Source organism: Bactrocera latifrons, unplaced genomic scaffold (genome assembly GCF_001853355.1).
Source record: "Bactrocera latifrons isolate USDA-ARS-PBARC rearing strain unplaced genomic scaffold, ASM185335v1 scaffold_6, whole genome shotgun sequence".
Lineage (NCBI taxonomy): Eukaryota > Metazoa > Arthropoda > Insecta > Diptera > Tephritidae > Bactrocera > Bactrocera latifrons.
In genome coordinates, this window is record NW_017537267.1 from 885,753 (window position 1) to 895,650 (window position 9,898).

The window sequence follows — 9,898 nt, forward strand, 5'->3', positions numbered from 1 at the left end:
TGACGATCAACATGTGAGCCAATCAAAATCCGTGATCACCGCAAATTCCATCGAAACTGTGTGTGAATTCATCAAAAATCAGCCGGAACCATCATTGAAATTCATGGAAATAGAATTGAACATCTGAACAAAACATCGATTTAACGCATTTTGGCTGAACATTTGGGCTTACTAAAAATTATTTGACTAAAAATCACATTTTAACCATTAGCCACTCCCCGTATTCACCTGATATGGCACCGACTTCTTCCTTTTCGGAAAAATGCATTTGCCCATGAAAGGAAAGCAGTCGTTCGACATGCTTTTGGACGGTGCAAAAAGTTGTATTGAAGCAGAAGGAGACTATTTTAAATAAAATAAATTGATATTGCCGAAAAAAGATCCAACCGAATGAAAAATGGGTGCCACACGAATTGAGTGAATGACAAATGGAAAACCCCAAAAAAAAACACTTGTGAAATTTTGCTTCAAAGGCACGAAAACATATCACAATTGTCACTGGCGACAGAAAATGAATTTGCTTTAAGAATCGTAAATGGAAAAAATCATGGGTTAACCCGGGACAACCACCAACGAAAACAGATCGATTCGGTAAGAAGACAATGTTGGTGACATCAGAATATCATAAACTTCGAAAATCTGGTGAAACCGTTAATACCAGTCGCCAAAGACAAGAAATGTTGAATTTGCACCATGTATTGATCGAAAAACGACCAGAATGGGTCAGAAGACAAAGTAAGGCAAAGTAATCGTGTAACAGGAGAATGCAGCTGCACACAAAAAAATCAGTTTCTTTTCCCATTACAGCTCTATTTCACTTTCAAAAAAATATAATTTCATATATATACATATATGTATTAGGTTGTCAAAAAAAGTCTTGCGGTAATTTCACTAGTTGGCGCTGAGAGCGCGTAGTTCTAGTTTTATTCGTCGCATCGGGTCATGTTATACCTTTTTGGAAAGCTCGACGCTAACACGTGTTTGATTGATTGTCGTTTCTTTTAAGTCGTTCGTGAGTTACAGCGTTGCAAACATGGAGCAAAATAAAGAGAAAATACGGCATATTTTACAGTACTACTACGATAAAGGCAAAAATGCATGTCAAGCTGCCAATAAAATTTGTGCAGCTTATGGACCCGATACAGTTTCCATTTCCACCGCACAATGATGGTTTCAACGTTTTCTAGTGTAGAGGTGGTCGAAGATGCGCCACGCTCCGCAAGCCCTGTCGTCGAAAATTGCGATAAAATCGCTGAATTGGTCGAAAGAGACCGGCATAGTAGCAGCCGTAGCATCGGTCAAGAGCTAGGTATGAGTCATCAAAAAAAAAATTATGAACAATTGAAAATTCAATAAAAAATACCGCAAAAATACCGGAAGACTTTTTTGACAACCAAACAACATAAAGTTACATTTTTTTAATTATAAAACACTTTTTTAATTTTTAAAAATTCTAGATATTTCCACTTTTTTTTCGAACTTTCTTAGTTTAACTAGAAGACAAGTTATTAACAAGTATGAATCTCTTTGAACTTTTTGTTTCCGATTAAAATTGCGGCCTGCATTATGCCCGCCGTCCGGCAAATGCACATGTGAGATGCAGAGGGCTTCCCAAAGGCAGAATATCAAAGATTTCGCATCCAAAAAATTTTTTCAGATAATGTTCAAATATACAACTATAAACCCTAGAAATTTCTCCTTAATCAATTATTTCATTCTATCCCAAAAAAATCCACAAAAAGTCGATTTTTTGGAAGCCTCTGAAGGAAAGCTTTTATGTGAAATTCCAGAAGAATGTTTCTTTGACAAAATCAATACTTCTCTGATTCCATATATTTACATATATATATGTACATATATGTAATATTAAGTTTTTGAAAAGCATTCACTGAAATGTGGAAGATATTTTAATGAAATTAGGAGAACGTAAAATGTATAAAATGTTCGAGTATAACTGAAATTAGTCGTTGCGGACTTGCTTTGTACTTTTTCTTTACAATTTCCTTTGAATTACACAACAAAATATGGCCTGGAAAAGTTTTCAATCACCTCGTCTACCACTTAAGTGTCTAAGCCGCTGCTACCGTTTTTATATACATCACACTATATTGTGTGATATCAGTATATGATTTTTAGTATCCCACTCGTTTTTGCCCACTTGTTACTAAAGAGTATGGCGCTTATTGTTCGTTTGATTTCTGATTTCCCACACACCCATTGAAATATCCACTTATCCGCTCTTTCAGCTTAGATTTTTCATTTCTTGTTTCTGTTGTTTGTTTTTTAGTATGCACTCTCATTTGTTGCTGCTAATCAAACAATATTAAAACCACTCACGCAATATAGCCGAGCAGCGTGCCATTCAACAACAATGATAAAACCAAACAAATACTTTGCGAAAACTTTTATAGTTGTCCAACACGATTCGCTACTTCAGACTTGCTTTAAAATACGATTGCGCTCCATTTCGCCCTGTTTTAGCTCCGTTATTTGAAGCTTATGTTTGTTTATATGAAGGACACGCACGTTTGCTGTAAGAGTGTGTGTGTGGGGAGGGAATCACATATGTGTGTTTGTGGTTTTATGTTTCAGCTTAATTTATGCTCAGAAAGTTCTCCCTCATCGCAGGCGGGACAATGAGAATTGCAAAAGTTTCTTATGTTGTTATTTGGTTTCAAGCTCGGACGTGATTCGCAGCAGAAAAAAAATTATTTTAGCACTAAAAACAATAAGAACGGAGCTTGCTAAACAGTAAATGAATGAGGGAAAATAATATATTGAAACTATTTAGCAGACAAAAGCTCTTCATGCAGTGTTTGAACTCTGTTTTCTTATAAAAAAAAAACACAAATATATATATGAGAGCCACAGCAACTCTTACTTTTATTAAGCGAGTATTTTGTTCGATTCAACACCATATAAAGTTTGGCAAATGGAAATCAACTCCAATTATTGATCATATTAGCTAAAGTTGAAGTAAAATGTATGGTAGCATGGAGCCACTATAAATGCTCCATATTTCAATATCACTCGCACCCTCGAGGAAATCGCGAATCATAGAAGAACATAGCAAATTGAGGTTAAATGGTCGTGGATGAAAGGTCCAGGGCTACAACGCAAGATGACTGCAATGATTCAACTTGTTCTCCATACCAATGTGGGCGGCGTAAGCGTGTTCTTAATAGCAGTTTGAAGAAACTCTGCTATGACCACGTATCCAAATAAGTATAATAATGATGTAGTTTGATGTTATATTCAGCTGTGCGAAATGTTATATAAAAGGGTAGCCACTCTTTCACCAGCTTTAAGCGCACAGTTTGTGAGCTCTGAACAGTAAGTCTACTACTACTTTAATACCAACCACTTCTGCCTGAATATTACAGTAGTCCCGTAGCCTAAAGTTAAAATGACGGAGAACTACGTATAGAAGACTACGTCTGTAACCCTCTTCCGGTAAACAGCTGACGCCGCCTCTTTCCAACAACTCCTCTCCGTCGACATATATGAACTCGGTAATTTAGGCGAGAAACAGCGAGCATGAGACCCCGTCCTTAGATCAGATTACTAAGATCTTAATTAACAGTGAACATTTTATCTGAAAGAAGCCGTTTTTTTTTTTTTTTTTTTTTTTTTTTGTGATTAAGGAGAGGGAATCTTCAAATGATACAGTAATTTTTCCAGACGATATGCATGACATTTATTGGCCATGAGGAGTTCAATACGCTTAAATACTATACCCTTAACTCCACCCTAAGCGCATCTTATTTGCTCCATGGAACTGTTAAGGCCAACCAATTTCTCTACATTTCATATCGACGGTAGAAAAAGAAGATATAGCTTGTTTTTTCGGATGCTGCTGCAGAAAGAACAATTCATCTAGTCGCCAGGGCCATATTTGTCTAAAGTACCCGTGCACCGTCAGGTAGAAATCCGTTTCACCATGTGTCCTATTTAACCAAACTTTTAAATAGCCTGTGAGTCCACCTCCCCGTTGTAGTGGCATCGTTTTTACCATTCATTGAAGCTTTTTGCATTTGATACCTCCGCACCTACTCTACCTCTGTCCAGACTTGTAGATCTGTCATATAATATTTTGCGTTTCATGGTCATTATATCCAGTGCACTGAGCCGCATTGCAATCTACGCTTTCGTAGCATACGGCATTGGTTGTAGTGCTGGTCTTAATATAGGCAGGTACATCAGAATTAGCCCTGGCCAATCGTGCTCGCCTATTATGGGTTGTTTCATCAATTCTGGACGTTAGTAGTAACTTCTAACGAGCGATCCAAGTAGAGAAAAGAAAATTCACGTTCTGTGAAGAATACATTCCGCGCGCTTCGCTTAAATTATGGTCAACATAATCGGCCTATTGAGCATACTATTCGCAACACCATCATCCATCTTGAGAACCAGCTTTAATTATTGGATAATAATCGACCGAGACCACGTCCAGCACGCAGTGAAGAAAATATGGCAGCCGTAGCTGAGTGTGTTCACGGAGATCGTGGAGTCGATCATCGGAGCCGTTCGCAGCAACTCGGTTTGACGTATGAAAATACTTTGTGCATTTTACGCCCAGATCTTAAATTGAAAGCGTACAAAATACAGCTTGTGGGAGAACTGAACCTTCCCAAGCAACATCGCATAGGCTCTTGAAAATTTTCAAGAAAATACAACGTTTTGGAGCGGTTCTCTCTTCTGTGTTTCGGAGGCCCTTTTCTGGGTCAATGGAAATGTAAACAAGCAAAATTGTCACATTTGGGACACAGGGCAACGTGAAGAGATTCAAGAGCTACCATTTCATCTAGAAAAAAGTATGGTTTTGTGTGGTTTGCGGGCCGGTGGAATCATCGTTCATATTTCTTCAAGAATGATGCCAGTGAGAACCGTCATTGGCGAGTTTTATCGCGCCATGATAACCAACTGTTTGAATGAAATTGAAGCCCGTGATCTCGGTGATATTGGGGTTCAACAAGACGCTCCCACCTCCACACATCGCATCAATCAAGGCATACCAACAAGATCGTGTGATATCACACCGTTGGACTTTCTTCTGTGGAGATATGTAAAGTCTAAGGTCTATGCGGACAATCTCGCTTCTAGTCAGGCCTTGGAACAAAACATCACTCGTGTCATTAGCCAGTTACCAGTCGAAAAGCTCGAACGAGTCATCAAAAATTGAACTCAAAGAATGGACCATCCGAGAATTAATGCAAAAGAATGTTCTTCCGTAGAAAGTTTAGCACTATTTCACCATTTGTGACCGCAGAAAATTGAAAATGGTATTATACCATATGTATATATCTATAATACTGTTTCTCCAATGTGTAATGAGATAATTTAGTAGGTAATGCGACGATTACGTTATATTTTGTAAATATTGTCAACGTTGAGTCGAACGTTATTTCGGTTTGACTCGAGCAAATATTTCGCTTAAAATGCGTCAAGTGTATTTGCGATGGATCTAATGACTCGAATGTTTCTGTATTTGATAAGTACTATTTGTACTCAGTTTCACCACAGTTTCAGCTTGAGTGTACCTTAAGAGACTTAAGAGTTTCTGACCAGAAGGCCATTTAGCAGTATTTACAGCTCAAAAGGTTAATAGTGTTCAGCCTAAGCTCCCCATCCTACCTCGAAACAATTTATGTAACTAAAATACGTGTCTGAAAGAAGAACACCAAACACCAAAAAAAGTACCGATCATATAAGCTAAAGGGTTTAAGCCATAAACGACTAACGGCCATACAACAACTTGGCAATAACAAATACACAACTACCATAAGAAAACAACTCGCATACGTAACTTTCTGCCGCATGCCAGCCGCTTTTCAAAAACTTTTCGATATATGTACAAATCGAATAAAAGTTTCGATTTGCATATTGCGCTTAGCAACTGCAATGAATTGAAAAAATATACAGACCGAAGACATAGCAAGACCAAGTGCATTTTAATCTAATCGCTATTTGAAAAGTACTTTTGACTTTTCACTGCATTTTATATATTGTTTTTGTTTTTGTTTTTATGTTGTTTTTTGTGTTTTTGTACAGCGAATTCCAATCCAGTTTTCAGAAATCGTCTTTGACTCGCTTAAACAAATGCGAATATTTGCCATTTCATGAACACAGCTTTGCGCCTAAAAGTATGCAATGCTGCGTGAGTTAAAGAACTCAACGTCAAAGATTTCTTATTTTCTCAGCAATTGAATATACAAAAGTTAAAATGCCTAGGAGTTGACACAATGACATTGGCAGAATTAAATATGTGGAGTGTGCGGATGGGAATACATATTTATATGTGTTCATTAGGGTGGCGCTTAGAACTTGGGATCTCAAATCCTAAAGGTATGCAACATTTGCTGAAGGTGTAGTACATAAAATATCGTCTCGCTGGAAAGAGGTTATGCGAAGATCGGTAGAATTTGCAAGTCAGAAAACAAGCGGTTTTCGTAATTTTTTTTTGGGAGTGATTTTGTTGCATAAATAAATAATATAAAAGTACATCTAGAGAGGATCAATGATTAATTTTGCAAGATTTTGGATTCACTTAATTCAGTGGCCAAACTGCAGAATCACCTTCGGAAAAAGATATCTGGCAATATTGATGATTCTTCTGTTCAAAATTATCTCCAATCCAAGTTACTATTATTGCTACTTCAATATCTTTCTCGAGGAAATCACAAATTTCAGCTTATAAAGTTGGTCTAATCTAGTACCTAGAACTTCTATAAAAGTCATCACAAAGTCTCTCATTAGTCAACGAAGCGCTTTGAGCCGAACACAAATTTATTGAAGCGGAATGCGAGTTTCGGCTATGTCTCCTGGTTCGCCGAAGGTAAGATTGTTTCAACCTCAATCTTGCAAAAGGTGGACATTGAAGAAAAAGTGCCCGAATGTTTCAATATCACCTTCTTTCATAAATCTTTGTTAATTTGCGTCTGACTGGATTTTTAGCCTCACAGCATAAATTCTTTGGGATATGTCAAAAGAAGGACTTCTACGATTGCGGCCAAATGGGCTTTGTTAAGAGCATTTTGTTCAGTAAAATCTCCAATGTTCTACTCTAGATGAGAAGATCTAGGTCAAATCGCAGTCAAATCCAAAAACCAAACAGATGAAAACCGATAATAACCGAAGGTTCTATAGGTTCTATAGAAAAGGTTGTCTAGCAAAGTTTTAGGTAACGAAAAGATCAATAACTTTTGCGTTTACAGCCTTTTGATATAACCTCAAAATTTATGTGAAAACTTCAAATATCCAAGTTTTGGGTTTTTTTTAAACATTTTTAACTTACACAAAAGCAAAATTTGTTTCACGAATCTCTGGATTTAAGCAGGAAACATTATTTCGACTTAAAACGACTTGTTCGTTTTGTCACTCTCCACAACTTACTGAATCAAAATAAGCTAAAATCGACAAAGTGGTATCGACGTAAGATTTAGGTAAGCTTAACATTTCACATATCCGTATACTATTTTGCTTTAAATATCCAAATACCACCCTAATACAAATACATACTTACGACCGCACGACCCGTACTCTTGTTAAAAAAAAACGATAAAACTTGAAAATGTTTGCCAAACTTTAGAGACTTACAAGCCTTACTCACATATATGTGCATTTAAAATTGACATATGAATGTGTGTTGCGGCAGCGAAAAGCAGTTATAAAAACAATTTCAGAACTTTTTAAGTGGTCTTAAAAAGTTTCCATGACGTTTTTCTACAATTTTTCACAACTTTTTCTTAGGCTACAAACAAACCCCGTTTCGCCGCGCTCCACCTGCCTACGCTCTCACCATATGTCAAGTCATAGTCGCTGCTAGCGGCCTCAAAGATTAATCTCTTAATAATTTATTTGTTGACAACTTTAAAGTCGGATCAACAGACGAGGTCTTCATATGTAGACTCCACCCACACGCTTGCTCACCAACCGTTACAGTTTAGCGCTGCACTCTCTTCACTCCAGCATAATCAGCTTTGCTCTCTTTTTTTATAAAAAAAAAAGGAAATTAAGTTTTTACAAATTTGTTGAAAATGAAAATATTTGACGATTTTACTTCTTTCAATGAATATTAGTAGTTCTGCGAATTTTCTTGCTGTACTCTTTTCTTCTCCATTTTCTTTTCACGGTGCTGAATTGCTTGCAATTTAAAATCAAGTGTTTTGCGGGTTAACATTTTGACAGACATTTGTATTAAGTTGTATTTGTTCGATATGTTTGATTTGTTGATGGCACTTACGACATTTGTTCGAAAAGTGTTTTTCTTCGTTTGTATGGCAAAAATTTGCATTTACTTCAACTAACGGTAGTAGGTAGTCGAAGTTGGCTTAACTTATCAAATAAATCTATCGAGAAAAGTTGGCAGAAAAGAAACTTAAGTACGCCTTTGAGAAAATTATAAAAAAAAAAAACAGTATTTTTAAGTTATTAAATTCGGGATTTATTAGGTTGTCAAAAAAGTCTTGCGTTAATTTTTTTTTTTTGATGACTCATGCCCAGCACTTGACCGATGCTACGGCTGTTAGTGTGACCTGAATAAAACTAGAACTACGCTCTCTCAGCGCCAACTAGCGAAAATACCGCAAGACTTTTTTGACAACCTAATATTATAAAAGTCGAAAAGTGTGTGTGCGTGTTTGTGCCTCGAGCTGCATAATAAGAACAGACTCACCTCTTCTAAATAAACTTTTGGACAAAGCTAAGCAGATGGTCGATAACTCTTAAAAGTAAAAAGCCATAAAATCACAAAAGCCAATTCCTGGCCAACACAGACTAGAATAGGAATTGCTCTTTAATTTGTATGAATTCAGTCCATAATTGAGAATAAGAAACGAGAGAAAACTTTAAATTCGGTTGTGTCGAACATGAATAGCCTTCACACATAAAAAAGAAAAGATTCCGTAAAAGAACTTGAGATAAATAATAATTTGTGCCAAGTTCGCGAAAATACCCTACAAAATAAAGAAGTTATCAGATACAAAGACTTGATTTTATTTTTAATCAGCATGTAATGCGACTATAGTAGGTATAGGTATATATCAAAACTATCATCTGATCTGAAACAAATGGCCTATTTCAACTAAAATAGTTTGTGTAGTGGTCTGATATCATTGGCTTCGATCAATTTGGAGTTTGAGAAACTTCGCCTGAAGGAAACGACGTGTGAAAATTTCAGATTGATATTTTAGAAACGGAGAGACAGTTCGTGTATATATTGACTGACGGCCATGGTCAAATAAACTCAGTTCGTCACGCTGGTCATTTCTACATACATAGTATATATAATTTGTAGGGTCTGCAACTTTTTCTCTTAGTTCGTTAGTTGTATCTTTCTTTTGCGAGATCACGAAAGTTGTATACTCCAAGTGCCGACAGTTCGTTATGTGCTTGGTCCTTTCATTGGATAAGTGGGTACCCTAGCTTTCACTGTCCACCCATTGGTCTCAAATCGAAAGAACTTTTCGCTGGAGCATCATCTTCCATGCGAACGACATTGCCTAACCAACGCATTCGTAGGATTCCTTCTTCGTCGATGTTCACAGCTCGAGTGGACGGCTCCAAAGACCTTCCGGAGAACAGATCTGTCATATCATCCAAGGGTTTCCCATATTTGTTCGCAGTAGTCAATGTTTACGCGCCTTTAAATTCACAGAGTATACCATTTTTTTTTTTTATTATNTTTGCATTGTTAACATTGAAATTTTCTAACTTTATTGATTTGAAACGTCGTTTATGTCAAAAGTATCATTAGGCCATATATTGGATGGTCGAAAAAGGCTTTTCGTATTTCTAATCAAACTTCAACTTACTTTTTTATATTATATTTATACTAATAAACAAATAAACAAATATCTACCATTTTGGTCGACCACTTTTTGCCATTTTTCCGATAGAG